This window comes from Parasteatoda tepidariorum, chromosome 1 (genome assembly GCF_043381705.1).
Source record: "Parasteatoda tepidariorum isolate YZ-2023 chromosome 1, CAS_Ptep_4.0, whole genome shotgun sequence".
Taxonomy (NCBI): domain Eukaryota; kingdom Metazoa; phylum Arthropoda; class Arachnida; order Araneae; family Theridiidae; genus Parasteatoda; species Parasteatoda tepidariorum.
This window is the reverse complement of record NC_092204.1, coordinates 42,766,301-42,783,194: the sequence shown is the minus strand read 5'-3', so window position 1 is coordinate 42,783,194 and position 16,894 is coordinate 42,766,301. Positions and strand designations below refer to the sequence as shown.

General features: G+C 29.5%; 1 protein-coding gene across 3 annotated transcripts in view; it reads left to right on the top strand.

The window, feature by feature from the left end:
- The window catches only part of LOC107436145 (GTPase-activating Rap/Ran-GAP domain-like protein 3), a 563,687-nt gene that overhangs the window by 8,972 nt on the left and 537,821 nt on the right, over positions 1 to 16,894 (top strand). For all 3 annotated transcript variants that reach the window (XM_071179212.1, XM_071179217.1, XM_071179226.1), the window contains exon 2: positions 5,565 to 5,719. The gene's annotated coding sequence lies outside the window, so the exon portion shown is untranslated. The remainder of the gene's footprint in view (positions 1 to 5,564; positions 5,720 to 16,894) is intronic.

Sequence of the window (16,894 nt, the reverse complement as noted above, 5' to 3'; positions counted from 1 at the left end):
CTTAATAAAAATGTGGATTTGATATAACGTATTTTTATAATGTTAAATTTCAGTGGTACCCACTGAAACATTGTTAATACTTGACGAAATTTTGTAGCTCGGAATATTTAAGATTTTTTAGTTCAATAAAAAAAGTGCATGGTATTGCTTATAAATGATGCGTTATAAATACAAAATAACTTCGTTCTTTCATTTTTAAACTATAATCTTAATTTTAATGTATACTTCAAGTTCATTTGGAAGATTTATTTTCATCTTAAGTGAAAGAAATGTTGGATCAATTTCTTATGTAGAATAAATAGTTTTAGATTTTAAAATGTAGGACAGCTTAAGTTATTGATAATTTTTATCTATTTATTCTAGCGTGAATTCAAAGCATGTAATTGCCTTCATAGCAGTAGCCTCTTAAAAAACTTGTGACCCCAGCAAAACTTTAAATTCATGTATATATATATATAATAAATAAGTAAATACAAGAAAACACGAAGAAGGTTAAGAAAAACAATAAGTTTCATTTTATATAAACATAATATTAAATCATTGAATTAATCGTATATTTTTGTGGATATATTTACTAAACATTTCTTTGTTAATTTTTATAATTTTCCATATGCAAATCCATTTCGAGTAAATCTATCGCAAAATTATTTAGTAAATAATTTCTTTGTTAATTTGTATAATTTTTCCATGTGCAAATCCATTTCGGGCAAATCCGTGGATAAAATTATTTACTAAAAATTCCTTTACTAAATAATTTCCTTTGTTAATCTATACACTTTTTCCATGGGCAAATCCATTTCGGGCAAATCCGTGTTAAAATAATCTATTAATTTTTTTTTCTTTGATAATTTAAATAATTTTTCCATGCGCTAATACATTTCGTGCAAATCTGTGGCTAAAATTATTTGCGAAACAGGCAATTTATGTTTCTCTTTTCTATTTCATATTTTTTCTTAAATAAACATCTATTTTCTAAAACTATTTATGGTCAATTTTTGAAATTATCCAGTATAATATTACCTTGCGCACAGTAATTTCGGGCCCATCCTTGGTAACTAACAAATCAATGCACAGAATAACAAATTACTTCAGCAGTGCAGTAAGAACGACACAAATTTTTTGAGTGCTCCTCACACTATTGTATTAATATATTTAGCTTTGGTTTTATTGATACAATATCAGAAAGCACTCTGTTTTACGATTATAATCGTGTGGGCTGATGAAAAGATTATATCTTTTTGTCCGGCTTTTTTTCCAGTTTTTTAACTAAAATTTTATCCCCTTTTTTTAAACTGTTTGTTATTTTTTTACTTATTGCTTATTATTTCCCCCTTTTTTCATATGTCTTTAATTTCTCTTTGTTTTATTCTTCATTTTGAACATGGAAAAAAATAGAATAAAGTTTATAAGGTAAAGACTTAATCTCATCATTAGCTCACGTGAATTCATCTGCAAAAAAAGAGCTTTCCAAGATTGTATTCATAAAAATTGAAACCAAAAGCACCAAAAAAATTGAAACCGAAAGCATCAAAAAAAATTGAAACGGAAGTTGTTCTTTTTTTCGTTTCAATTTTTCCGGTGCCCCTCACATTGTTGTATTGATATATTTTGCTTCGTTTATATTAATACCATATTAGAAAGCACTTTTTTGCGAATATAATCGTGTGAGCTGATGGCGACATTATATCTTTCCCTTTTTTTGTTCTCGGCTTTTTAGTTTTCTTTCTAATAATAATAAAACCTAATAATAAATATTAGGTTTAACGCGTTAAACCATTTTATTGATACATCGTTTCTGCTTTGGTTAAATTATACTGTCGTATAATCAAATTCAAGAAGGATAAATTTTTCATGAATTAATAGCTAGTTAATGAACTGTATTTATCAATTTAATCTTATAAGTTAGCTCGTTATGAATGGTAGAACAGCGAAGCGTTTTGCTTACACTACAGTCAGCGACGGGAGAAAAGAGGATGCCATTGGGCTGCATTCTCTTGAACAAATTATTTAATTCCGACTCTGGAACTTTTTAGTTTTACTATAAAATATTTTTAAATCGCAAGAATTTAAAATGTAATGCATCAAGACCTTTGCAAAATGAAATAAATTACTTATCAGTAATACGACATTTAATGAAGAGTGATCACTTTCTCTATTCTGCTTATCTTTACTGTTTCCTGCATTTTCTCTTTTAACTCTCAAGTGGTTTTAATGAAAAGTTTAATTTCTTTTTAATATTTTGAAAGGTCTTCGTGGTTATTGTGATTGAAAAGGCAATTTAATTTGGGATGGTTTCCATTAAATTTTAGATTTACAATTGATTCACAATTTTGCTAGGATATCCGGAGCATTAAAATTTTTGAAAAATAAAAGTCACGGTAAAAAATCTTTTCTCTCTCCATAACAATCGTGGTTTTTCAATAATTGATTTAATAAAAATTAAAACGTATCGACTTTTCGATTCATTTTGGATTGAATTCGTGTAAATGACTTTCAATTTTTGCCCTTTAAGCGTCTTCTCATTCTTGGTACTAAAAATATTTTAAACGTAGGAGTTTGATATTTGTTCCAGGTTATCTCATGGATCGTTGTTCCTGGATATTTTTATGAACTAAGTTTTACTAAGCAATTCCTTATTACCGGCATTGATCGTATTTGTTTCTATGCAGTCCATAATAAATAAGATTTACAGATATCTTCACTGCTCTTAAAACAGCTACGGTAACTTGGTAAAAGTAATTTTATAAAAAGTAAGATCATTACAAATTGCTTTTCAAAACGGTTGAAGAAAGCTTTTAAACTGATTAGTTGAAAAAAAATTTGTCAATATTTATGCTGACAATGTACGTTAGAGTAGTTACGTTATAAATGGTTTTAAGTTCCGCTTGAAAAACAAATGAGTAGTAACAATATATATTTGCTTTCAAATGGAAAAGCAAAAAGAAATGTACAATGAGTAAATATTCTCTTTTTTTGAACTCATTTTGAAATGAACAATGTGAACATGCCCTTGAACAGTTGGTTTAAATGTGCAACATCATTCTATTGACATTAGGAGGAATTGGAGAATTGAATGTGTTTGATTTAAAATTATTTCTATAGTGAAACAATTTTTTATTAAACCAAATATGTCTAACTTACGGTTTGAAGAAATAGTTGTTTCTTTTTGAAATGATAATACAATTTCATTAATTTTAATGGTTTAACCTCTGCCTGCTCTTGAAGCAAAAGCACTTCCTTTTATGGTTATTAAAATAAAATTATGAAATAAAATCGTAAGCACTGCATACTTCGTAATCAGCAACTTATTTTGAATGTTTGAAACACATTATATTTAGGGAGATACAGAAAAATGAAAGTGTAGAGTGAAAGCGATTTTCAAAATCATAGGGATCGTTCTTCAATAAAAATGAAACAAAAAACTAATGAAGAGCAGAAATTAGTGAAGTGGAAGAATCAACGTAACTTCCGACAAAATTCATCGGAGGACATCTATCATTAAATGTTATTTAGTCTGTAGGGAATGTGATGAAAAAAAATTCCCAGATGATTTGAATTGAAGTAAATAGATGGTAAGTGATTGAAATAAACTATGATTAAAATCACAGCACTATATGTTACAGTTTCCTAGCTTTTTTTGGAAGGGATACCTAGGCATGTTCAAGATTTTTAACCATTGTACTGTGAAACCACCAGGAAAGACCACCTTTATGTAGTGACCTCCTATATTTATGACCACTTTCGGTAGGCATGAAATTTTATTCTGCAGACTTTGTGTTGAAGAAAACCTTTAGGAGAGACCATCAAAACCTCTCTCACCGACCGAGCAAACTTCTGCACCAACTACGGAAATGGTCAAATAAGGAAACACGAAACATTTTCAAAACAAAAAACACTAACAGAACAAGTGAGTCAATTTAAATGTACTCAATATACACCGAAGAGCCATTACATTATGACCACCCTGCTAATAACATGTAGGACCACCTTTAACCCTCAAAATTGCTAGAACCCACCGTGGCATTGATTCCACAAGATGCTGATAGGTAGTCTGAGGTATCTGGTACCAAGTGCTAACCAACTGGTCCTGCAATTCCCTCACATTGCGAGGGGGTAGCGTGGCAGCACGAATTTGGTTTCCCAAGTAGGACCACAAATGCTCTAATGGATTAAGGTCAGGTGAATTTGGGGGCAAAGACATGACTTGAAAGTCACTGGAATGTTCCTCGAACCAATCCATGACGATTCGCCCCATATGACATGGCGCATTATCTTGTTGGTAAACACCATCCCCCGCAGAAAAAACTGTTGCCATGAATGGGTGAACCTGGTCTGCAACTATGTTCAAGTAGCTTATAGACGTCAGGGAATGTTCTATGAGGATTATGGGTCCTAATGTGGCCCATGAAAGCATTGTTCCTGGGCGAGAAACCATAAAAACCTTTGCGAGCGCATTGTTATAGATGGAGGGTGGTCATAATGTAATGTCTCTTCGGTGTATTTGTGTGAGGATCTTTTTTGGAGAGCTTTTTCTTATAATCTCTGAAAGAGATCTACATCCTTATGTTGCAGTCAGATTACACTGAAACCGATGCTATCATTGACTTATTTTTAGAGTTGAAAGTTAAATTAGAAAAAAAGTTATTCTAGAAAAAAACTAAGCATCTCAAGCAAACCTTTTCCAATTTTTTAAAGCTAACTAATTTTCATGATATAAAATTAAATGTAAACTTAAACAAAAAGCATAATTGTTTAAATGAAAAAACATTATTTAAAATAGTTCTATCATTTATAATTGGTGAATTTGTTTTTATACACAATTATATCAGTAGGGATAATTTTTACTGACGCTAAATTTTATTCATCGATCTGGTTTTTATGACGCCAACACAAGTGGCATTTCCATACCTAGAAAAGGACTCTGAAAACTTAAACTCGTTTGAGAAAAGTCATGTACTCTCTACAACATTTTGAAGTCAATGGAGGTAACCCTTAATAACGACCAACCTCCATTAATGACCAGATTGATCACTCCCGAGAGGTTTTACTGCATTAATGTGCATCCTGCTTAGTTTTCAACTGGAAAGGGACTATATTTTGTTTACTCAACAACTCAGGCAGGTAGTACGAATTTTTATTCTTATTTGAATAACTTATTTGAATAGTTATTCAACTCCCATTAAACATGAAAATTTGTTCAACTTTTGTGCCCATACAAGTTGTTTCTCCCTTATTTTAAAACTGCAGCTCGTCCAGCTTATTTCTACTCTCACAGAGGGCTCAAAAAATCGAAAAGATACACAATCCACTTCTTTAGAGTTCTATATCTCAATATTTGAAAAAAGTTTAGTTACCACCATTTTTGGTGGTACACTTGATTTCAGTGTATGTCCATTCGTTTTCAAATTAGACGCAGAGAACAGGTTGTGTTTAAACTTTTTAAGGATAGTGTATTATATTTTATTATAAGACAGAGTGCTATTATTATTATATTTGTCATTTGTGGTCTGATATTTCGCAAGATGTGCTAATGTTGTTTGATCAAACTTGATTTTATTTTTCAGTGCTTTGTGCTGGCTCTTGAAAGGAATGAAGACAATCAACGAAAGTTTTTTTTATTTATAGTTTAGATTAGCGTATAACTCACGATGATGTTGTTCCAATCTGCAATCACTTCACTCTTTCGAATAATCGATACTTATTCAAAGCAAAAAATCAGGTAAGAGCTAATTTTATTTGAATTTAAATTTTAATGCATCATAATCTAAAACACAAATTGTTTGTTTTAAGGTATCAGACTAGTTTCGACAGCTTTTTTTAAAAATATTATTATAAAATTTTTAAAAAAAACTAGTTTATTAGTTTTATTTTGTGTGAAAACCAAGCAAATTTTTAATATTATTATTATTATTTTAAATGGCCATTCATTTTTAGATAAAAAAAGTAAGGCATTTATTTTTGAATATTTGGAAAATATTTCTTATCGCCTAAAACAAGCAAAATCCTTTGTGGATATTATTTAGAATTCAATTACGTTTTGATTATTATCTTAAAAGCAAGTACATATACTACTGAGGTTGGGATCAATCTAGTTAAAAAATCAAATTTTTAAAAGTCTCCTCACTTGTCTTGGCGAAAAAACACGCATAAAATTAAATTCTGCATTTTTTTCTTAGACTGCAGTTCGAACCACGTGTGCTATAATTATAAACACCCATGAAAAATTGTCGGTAATCATTTTAAAAACAGCATGAGATATCGTGTTTTAGGTGGGGTAAAATGTGAAAATTTTTTTTTATTTTGAGATAAACGCAGACAAAGACCACAGTTATCACCTTACATAAGAACTGCTATAACTTTAGTAAATATGAAGAGTACAAAAAAAAGCGAAGTATTTTTAGAAATTATTTTCAGAAAACTAAAACTACAAGAATTTTAAATTTCACTATTCAAATAAACTCACTTTAAAAAAATTTGCTCAGAGCTGTGTATTTTAACTAATCAGATACCTTAATGTACATTGTTTTTTTTAAAAAATAATGTACATATATGTATAAGGTGTTGAAAAATGATATTTATCTAGTAAATAAAATATTAACAAATCTAGCAATTATCGCAGGGATCACAACAGTAAAGACAGTATTAAAATCAGCAAAACCAAGGAAACTGTCAGTTATCTTTTCTTTCACATTTTGATAAAGAAGTTGGAATAAAGTACGATTATAAGAAACTTTAAATTTAAAGATAGAATCAGACTTGTTTTGATGCTTTAAATTCCGCTTCTCGAAGTTGATACACTGCTTGACGCCAATAAGTATACATTAGGTTTTAATAGAATTTATTTTTCATCAATATTGTCGTATGATCTCAAAAGAGAACATTATCTTAACTCATCTTGGCAAGTATTCTGAGAAATATAAGCTGAAAGTTGTATTTGACGAACATTTGTATTGTATTTTACAGTGAGATATTAGCAATTATTAATTGTAAAAATTATTTGTGCCATAACTCACATTCCATAATTTACAATGTATATTTAAATTGCATACTTATATTTACCATGCATGATTATGTTTGAATAAGTGGAAGACTTAATCAAACTCAGTACTTGTTAAATAGCAATTAAAGAAAAATGCCAATTATTAGCATTTTGTGATATTTTTGAAAGGAAAAAATAAACTAGACTTTGAATATTCTGAAATCATTTACATTTAAACAATACATTGTTTTTTTTAATATTTCATATCTCAAGTTTTTAGTTCCAACATCACTTTTTAAAATAAAGGAAAAGGGATTTTATTGTTTTTATATGTCCTTTTAATTCATCATCTTTAGTTTTTTTGTGAACTTAAAAAAATGCAAGAAAAAAAAATCGTGTAAAATATGAACAAAAGATAATTTTTTTGAATAAATGCATCATTTAGAATATTAATCTGCACATTAAAAATAATGGTTGATTTTAGTTTTCAATAGTTGATTTAATGCATACTAAACTGACTACAATCAAACACCCCTTTTTTGATTGTAGCTCTTTTTTTAATGGTTCCTTGGGGTATTCATCCACTTTTCCTTCGAGGTTAACATCTTCCTTACCTGTACTATGCATGATTCTTTATCGCTTTACGAGATCATCGCCAACACAGCCAATTATTTTTATTTTTTGAAATGCCGGATGCTATTTCGGCAAAGTATGAAATAATCGTCCTGATGAGGTTATTATGTAAATGATGTGCATGTTACTGTGAATGACCGAAATCGGTGGTTGTTGACTTTCACCGGTGAATGTTGACAATCAAATTAGTCGCTTTGGTGAATGTCCGAAATATTTATTACATCCGATTTGATATTAATTTATTCGTGGATATAATTACATTTATTCGATATTTTAATACTTACTGACGAAAAATTAGAACAAACATCAGCGTTTGGAGTATCGGGCAAATATGTATCGGGCAATGGCACTTGACCTTAAAAAAACATCAGTGTAGGGTATACCGGGCAGTGGCACTTAACCTTAAAAGAACAGTGTATGGTATACAGGGCAAACGTATACCGGGCAGTGGCACTGAACCTTAAAGAAACATCGGTGTAGGGTATACCGAGCAATGGCACTTTATCTTAAAAAAACATCAGTGTAGGATATGCTGGGCAAATGTATAACGGGCAATGGAACTTAACCATACTTAGTATGACTAGACCATTAGTAAATGTCCGAAATATATACTAGGTTTAGTGCCACTTTTGCTATAGCTTTAATATTTAAAAAAAAATAAACAAAGCGCTTGAATCAATTTTAAACTGATAACAAAATTATTGCTTTAAAATTAAAAAAAATAATAATAAAAACTGCGCCAGATAAGAGTAATTGAAGTAGTTGCTTTATGCAGCGCAAGTGCTGAAAAAAATTTAAGAAAAAATTATCCAGGGGCATCTAAAAGTGGATGAATATCCCAAGACACCTTTTTTAATACTTATTGTGCTCTTGTTATTATATTGTTTTCTCCATAATTTTGAAAACCAGAATTTCCGATAAACTATTGCTATATAAGATAAAAAAGTGTCAAATGAATGGTTTAAGTACAGTATATTTTGGTTTTATTTACGAGAAATATTTCGTATAAAGTTTAAAAATTGTATTTTTTTTTCTTACCAGAAATGTCGTTACGTTAGAGTACAGTAATTTTACAGGAATTCTTCTTTCCAAACGACTGTTGCAAAATGTCTTAAGAAAGAGATAATATTAAATTAATTCTTTTTAACAACAATTCAAAGCAAGTTGAACCATTTTAAAACAAAATATATTAAGTGATACTACTACGTTTTGGTTATAACATAACTAATCAAAATGAAATAATTCATTCCCACTTACAAAGAAAAATAAACAAATAAATATAGAAATTAGTGCATACATATTTTTTAAATATTTTATTTGGAATTTATATTTTTGTAGAACTATATTGGTTTTATTAATAGTATTTTATCTGGAATGTACTATTTACACAGACGGTTTTCCTTACAATCTAAAAATGAGAATGGAAAAAAATAGTTTCTAAATACTTCAAGCAAATAACAAATTTTTTATTACTTTGCAAATCAAATTAAAAATCGTATTTTAATAAGAGCTCCCTTTTTGAAAATTTAATACATTTCTTATTTATAAGGTCTTTATTTTGAGCCAATTTAAATAGAATTATAACAAAATGCCCGAGAGTAATATATCCTTATAAGTTATCTTTACACATTTGATTTTAATATTGATGTGATTATTTTTAAAAGCCCCAATTTTAAAGATATTTTTTGTTAAATACATACCGCAATTTATCCGTCGCTTTTACATGTTTAGAAAATTATAAAAACATTTTATATAATGCATAATTTAATTTGGAGATACTCTTTAGACTGTCAGCAAAAACTTTATATTTAGAGGAATCGCATTTAACTTTAGAGGACGTATTTCTTTTCACCAAATTTACTTTATCAACAATTTAAAATGTATTGAATGATGTAAAATTAAATTTATGTGATTTTAATAAGGTGCTATAAATACATATATTTAATTTAACCACATTTTTTATTTCTGAAAGCTTTTCTTTTGACAATAACGATGCATTTCCCTTATATATAAATCATAAATATTCTTGAATTTAATTATTTCTAATTTATTTGAGTATCATTTCATCTTAAGGATAAAAACAAAAAAAAATGTTTAAACAATAAATTAATTTTGACGGAGCTTATTTGAAATATGTTAGTTCAAAATTAAATAGAGATTATTAAAAATGTTTGGTCATAAATACTTTAAATCATTTAAAAAATAATGCTTTAAACCATATGAAACTGATAAGAAAATAGTAAATTTTAAATAATTTCATTATTTAATAAGATATTTTAAGATCAGTATTTAATTTCTGTTATTTTATGGAAACTTATTTATTTTTATTTAGAAGCATTTTTAACATATTACATTAGGTAAAAATAATTTTATAATAAAAAAGCATTTAATTATTGTCTTTTTTAAGCCACACTTTATTTAATTATTAGAGGTTACATGATTTATACAACAGTTAAACACTCATTCATTTTAATGAAACTTATTTATAAATCAATTGATTGAATATGGTGTATGATGCTTTGCTTTTATACTCCTTTGAGATCCATTTTTTATCCATTAAGGATCTATTTTTTACATCATGAAATTTTCAGTACGCATTTAATTCAGTTACTATCTATTGCTTAATGCAATTATGAAATTATTTTTATATTGTGTTATTTGCTTCGAATAAACAGATGGTAAACATATGAGAAACAAAAGTTGCTAAATTTAAAATATTTGCATTATTTTCACCAGTTTAACTACCTTTTTAAAGCCCATTTCGACCAAAATACCATTTTCTTGATTTTATATATAATAAAACTATGACCTAATTCTCTTTAGGAAACCGTTCGAGTTTTGTTTCTACGTCAAATCGAATTGAAGTTATGATGATTTAAAATCATCATTTATTTTGATTATTACATTGTTAACTGTGCCTTCTTTATGATTTTTCTCCAAACTAATTTTTGAATTATTTTTGTTTATATCAAATGCAATATTGCAAAATGATTTTCTTTCGAGTTACTTGAAATTTTGCATGCATGTTTAATATACATTTAACAAGAGAACAGACTACGGACTAGATGATTAAACTATTATTTTTGCATTTTCCAGCTAAAATAAAAATAACTGATTGCAATTTTTGCCCTTTTGCCCCAAATAAGTTTTGGCATTTGCTGTAAAACATATAAAAATCAATATAATATCTAATGCGTAATCTATTCCCTAAGTTAAATTGTTAATTGAATATTATAAATCTTTAATAATGAAAAAATAGTAAATTTCAACAAAGCTATGTGATTTTGAAAATATGAGGGATTTTGGTGGTTTCTTCCCATGTTTTCCAGAAAAATTATTTTCTTTATATTTGTTTCTATATTTAATACCATGTTTTCCAGTATTTTTCAATCATAATCCAGGTAATATATTCCAAATAAAAAATTTCTAAATTTGCCTCCAAATGTAATCGTGTTTCTTTAATGATTTCCTTACAGACAAAGTCATTATTTTTGTCTTGGTTGATTTGAATAAAGTTTTCAGGCTTATCAGTTCTATCTTTTTCCATTCCATCTGCTTAAATGTGTTTCCCTAATAGACCTTGAGTCAGTAATTTGATATCAGACTTGTAGTTTACTGAAATTTTAGTAATATTAGCTCATATTATGTTTTCTGTTTTTAAATGCCTCAAATAAAATGCTAGAACTAGAAGATGATTGTTGTCAATGAGCCAATTAAACAAATTTTGTTAGAAAATTGTCAGATTTTACAATTTTGTTGCGTTTTTTATCTTGATGATGTTATTACTTTCTGTACAACAGTGTAAAAAATTTCAAATCAAATAATGGTAAATTTACGGTAAAACACATAGAGTGCCGGCATTTTTTTAACATTAAACCCCTTCGTGTCGTAAAAATTTACGGAGCAAAAAAAAACTTATAAACTGAATTTTTACAGTAATACTTACTGCATATAGACGCATATATATACGCATATATAAGCGTGTATGCTCATTACGTGAAAATACGGATTATAAGACCTTTTAAAGGTGAAGAACGTATAGCACAACTTGGATGACATCACAAAGATACATTCATGTTCCCATTTCGAATTTTATTTCTGTCCTATAGTCCGAAGATCTACAGTCCGATTGCGGCTCACATGCAAGATTAAGCTCGACTCTATCGGATCAAAAGAGTGTTTGCTGTTATGGAAGAGCATTTTGGAGATCACATTCTAGCTCTGTTGTACACAGATGCCACTGGAATGAGACTCATTTGGCCACAATATTCTCCAGACCTGAACGCATGTGACTTATATTTGTTGGGCTATATTAAGAACACTGTGTACAGAAATAGCCACAAAACCATTGCTGAGCTGAAAACTGTCATTCAAGAGGTCACCATCAATCTCCCGCATTTCAGCGAGTTGTGCAGAATTTTGCTATATCATAGCCAATGATGGCAGGCATATCGAACATGTCATGAACTAAATTCGAATATCGTTAGTGAGAGCAGTGGTGGCTCTGAGGATAGATTGTACTCCTCACGATGAGGTGGACCGGGTTCGAATCCTAGCGAGGGCCAGTCGATACGAATTCCACTCTTTTCTGGCACCGACTACAGTGCTGACATAAAAATATGCTCAGTGACAGACTAATCACGGATTAGAGTTGTCGTTTGATCTAGCTTGGGAGGTTTTCATGGTTTTCCTCTCCATGTTACGCAAATGTGAGTTAGTAAAAATACTTGATTCTGGAGTCCTCCTTTTTTGAATTGGGTTAAAATTTGCAAGGCTACGGAGACAATTGCAAGGTTAGATTGGTAGTCATAAACATAAAATTGGGGTCGGCTGTTCAACGACGGTTATAAAATATAAAAAAATTTAAGTGACGTTTACATGTTGAATATAGTTTGTGTACTCAAAAGTTTTTAGGCAATTTACACCTTTTCTCATATTGTTCAATTATTGTCACTCTATGTGAACCTTTTACGTACAAAATGCATTTCTTGAATTTTCTAAGCACAGAAATCAATTTTTAGCTTATTGTTAATAGTGTCTGAATAAAAAAATAGTTTTCTTGAACTTCATCTATCTTTATTAATCCATTTTGCTTGTAATCTGTAAGGAAAATAAATAATGGTTAATTTTACAAATGAGCATGGTATGAGAGAATTAACAGGATTTGAAAATATTGAAAACTATAAGGCTAAAGCAACAAGTTTAAACGAACATGATTTGAATACTTTAAAATTCATTTTTGATAAATGTAAGACATGCATACTATGCCCGCATGTAAAAAATTACAGCAATAGTAACTTTTAGGAAGAAACTTTTTTGATTTAATTATAACACATTTTAAAAACAAGATATTATTATTTTTCTTTTCTAAAGATTCTTCAAATGGTATTTGCAGATATCAATTAAAAAATTATACCATTAAAGCGAAAAAAAATAAGAAAATTTAAAAATAAAACGTTAATTATAACATTTCTTAGAAATTCTATTATATTGTCTTTTTAAAATATATGAGTTTTAAATAGTTTTAGAAATATAAAATCTAAAAATATGCACTATTTATGTATCTTCAAAACTACACCATAATTGTTTTTTGACTTTAGTCCACGTTTGAAAATGAATATTTTAAATTTTATTTAAAAAGCATTTTGTACTAATAATGCAAAGAAATAAATAAAAAAATAAAAGCAAATTACAATTAAGAAAGTGCAAAACAAACAACTACGAATAAATCTCAAAAATTAATTCTTTGAAACATTTTTTAAGCTTTTAAATTATTTATGCAAATGTTCTTTTACTTTCTCAGTTTGTTATTTTCTTATTTAAAAAAAATTCTTTTACGAATAATATAAATTCTAGTGAATATTTCTTGATTTTAATATTTATAAATATTCATCAGTTTTGAAATGAGTTCAATACGTTTATTTCTACTTCTAGATGCTGCTTACAAATTAACTATTCATAATTAAGAAATCATTATAATAATATAAAAAAAAAATCTATTTTCTGTAAAATGTTTTAAACCATTAATTGCCACTAAACAAAGGGCTGTAACACAAGAAAGTGAATTTAATTTATTATTCCAATTACTTTTTTTCAATTAATTAAAAAGGCTTTTTAAATTTAGAAATTAAAACTAATGTGTCGAGGTAGTTTAAGGTTGACATTTCGATTGTTAGTGTATATTGAAAGCCAAGTTATGTCTAAATGTCCATGGATATTTATTACTCGCAGTAATAAAACGCAGTGTGTTGTAAGAATTTCAAAAAAGGCACATAATTGTATTTAAATAAAAAAGCGCTATGTTTGTTACATATTTTACATTTATTTAGATATAAGAAATTTTCCATTTTTAGCGTGCATTAAATATTAGCATAGTATTGAAAAATTCAGATAGTGTACTGCATAATGATTTTGTCTGACTTTCCTTATCGCTTTTTACTTGAACTCCTTACCCTTACAAAAATAAGTTGTTTTTGAGGTTGTTTAAAGGTTGACAGATGTAAGAAATACACCTGAGGTAGAAAATGAGGTTAGGTTTGCTCAGAAAATATCCTCTTAAATAACCGCAATTTTAACCTTACAAAATTATCCTTATATTTAACTCGGAAATAATTTTAGTTTAAATCGGATGAAATTATTCAAATCTCAAATATACATATTTGCTTGAAGTGTAGAAAAAAAATCCCAGCATCTCAAAAACTACCTCCCCCAATTGGTTGTTCTCAAGCAGAGTTCCATCAACCTCAAAACAGCATCAAGTGTGAATAAAACAATTTCATATACCTTGATTATACACCTCTTTGGGAGGTTTATTTTTTATGCTGTTTTGATACAAACTTCGAATAAATCTCAAATCAACCATTTTTTTTATCTCCAATGAGCTGCACAACCAGTCTTTTTGATGAGCAGACCTAGTGCGTTCTCCAGAAGTGGTATCCACTCTTTCAGGACCACCACAATGGGTGAGATACCGTTGGTCATGTTAATTTGGACGTCTAGTTTCTGCCACACTAGATGGCAGCAACGAGAATCTATTTGGATGCTAAAGTGCGCTAGGAATTTAATTTTGTCGGAAATGCCAGGAGTCAATAAGGCACTCCAGGGATCTTTTACATACCGCATAATAATACGACAAGGCCGCTGAGGATTTTCTTCATCCCGAAAATCCGGTGTCTGGGCCGGGGATCGAACCCGCACACTTGGGCTTAGAAGGCCGACGACAAACCAACTGCACCACCCGGCCACTCTACCTTGAAACCTAATAATGAAATCAACCTTGAAACCTGAAACAACCCTCATATAAACCTCAAAAGTACTTTAAATATTTCTGGGACTACACATGTTAAGGTTTCGAGATTTAATTTCTCTCAATTTATTGCCAGTTAATAGGGTAGAAATTTTTATTGTTTCTATGAAATATATTGTAAAAAAATATGCTTTGAGGTATAATCTTAAATTTGTAAAACAAAAAGGTTACTAATAAAGTTAATAGAAAATTACCAGACTGTTGATAAATAATTATTGGATGGGATTAAATGTCCCTATAATATCAAGGATAAAATTAACATCAGCTAGAGAAGACACAACTACGAAGAATATTGTTCTGTACGCTAATGCTACCGTTGTGCTGGCATTGGCCATCTCGCAAGAGAATCTCAAAGAGATGCAATCTGCAGACTTTGTTTCTCAAATAAACACAATATCCATGAATGCGAGGAGAGGTCTGATTGCGTGAACTGCAAACTAGCAAATAAAAAATATGGAATGAAAAATCTCGAAACCAGCCATAGCCCATTTGACAAGCAGTAGAGCCAGTGTCAGAGAGCACAGGCTGTCTAAGTCAGAAACACCGATTATGGCAAGTGGTATAATTAAACATCTTACAATAGGGCATCTTAACCTTCATTCATTCGAGTCTGGCAATCATACAACATAATCTTGATATAAACGACTAAATTTTCAAATCATCAGTCTCAACGAACCCTACTTTCAACAAAATGGTCAAATCACGTTCTTCTCAAACGAACTTAAAATTTATTCATTCAGAGAGAAACCTAGAGCAGCGGTTTTGTTGGGAACGGGAATTAGAAATGATTCCCTAGTTATCTGCCATAGCGATTGTGTGCTTCCTTCCAGATTCACTCACAGATGTTTGTCATTTACCTGACTCAATGGGTTCAACACTTAATAACCTGGACTCTCTTTTGGTCAAATACTCCCAATATAATGTTACACTGTGTGCTGATGTTAACTCTAAATCTAAGATCTAAGATCCGAGGATTGAATGGACATGATTAATACATTTCTGTCTTAACTTAAGCATGGTATATGCAGATAACTTTAATATTCTTTGGCTGTCTCATTAGTTAGGGCAAGCAGATTTCTGCAATCATTAAAATGCAGCCATAATAAAATGAAATGTATGTTTTAAGTCGCATTTTGTGCAATTATTTTGTTGACAATCAAAACAAAAGAAGGTATCGTAATTAAAGGGCTTAAAGATTGGCAATTTGAACCGCCAAGAAAGTTTAATAGCTACCAGCACTAATATGTAAATGAACAAAATAAATAAATGCGAATTCTAAAATAAATAAATACGTTTGCAAATTGATGATGATCACACGAAATAGAGAATCACAATACTAAGATGCATTTGGGGTTAGGATGATATGATTCGAACTCGCTACCTCCACCTTTAAGACTTTCTGTTGGAGAGCGATAAAACCGGGCAATTGAATTTATATAAGATGTGGAAAATATTTGTCCTATAAGCATGACTTGTACTCCATATAGATTATATGTACAATTTTAAATCAAATTCTTTTAATCCCGATTATTTGATTTGTGTTTAAGCCTGTTACAAGCTCGTATAATATTTTTTATTCACATTGAAATTAATTTTGGGGGGAGGGGCGATCGGAGCTTAGTTGGAAAAGCTGCTTACTGAAAATAAGAATCTGAAATGTGGACTAAGATGATGGTTTTGTGAAATAAAATCACTGAAATTATATATACCAGCGGGTGACCGAGCTCCGCTCGGAGAAAACAGGTATCGAAGCTAACTCGAAGATTTAAATTTTCAATTGTGATTTATCAAAACAATACATGCCATAAGAAAATTTGTGAAACCATTGGTGAAAAGATAACCGGTTAAAGTGCACCATTGTAAACTATCTAAACAAAGTTAGAGTTTGGAAAGGGAACTATTCTATACAAAGGTAAAGTTTGAAAAGTCATAGGAAATAAAATGTAATTGATAACAAAAAATTATACAATTAAAGA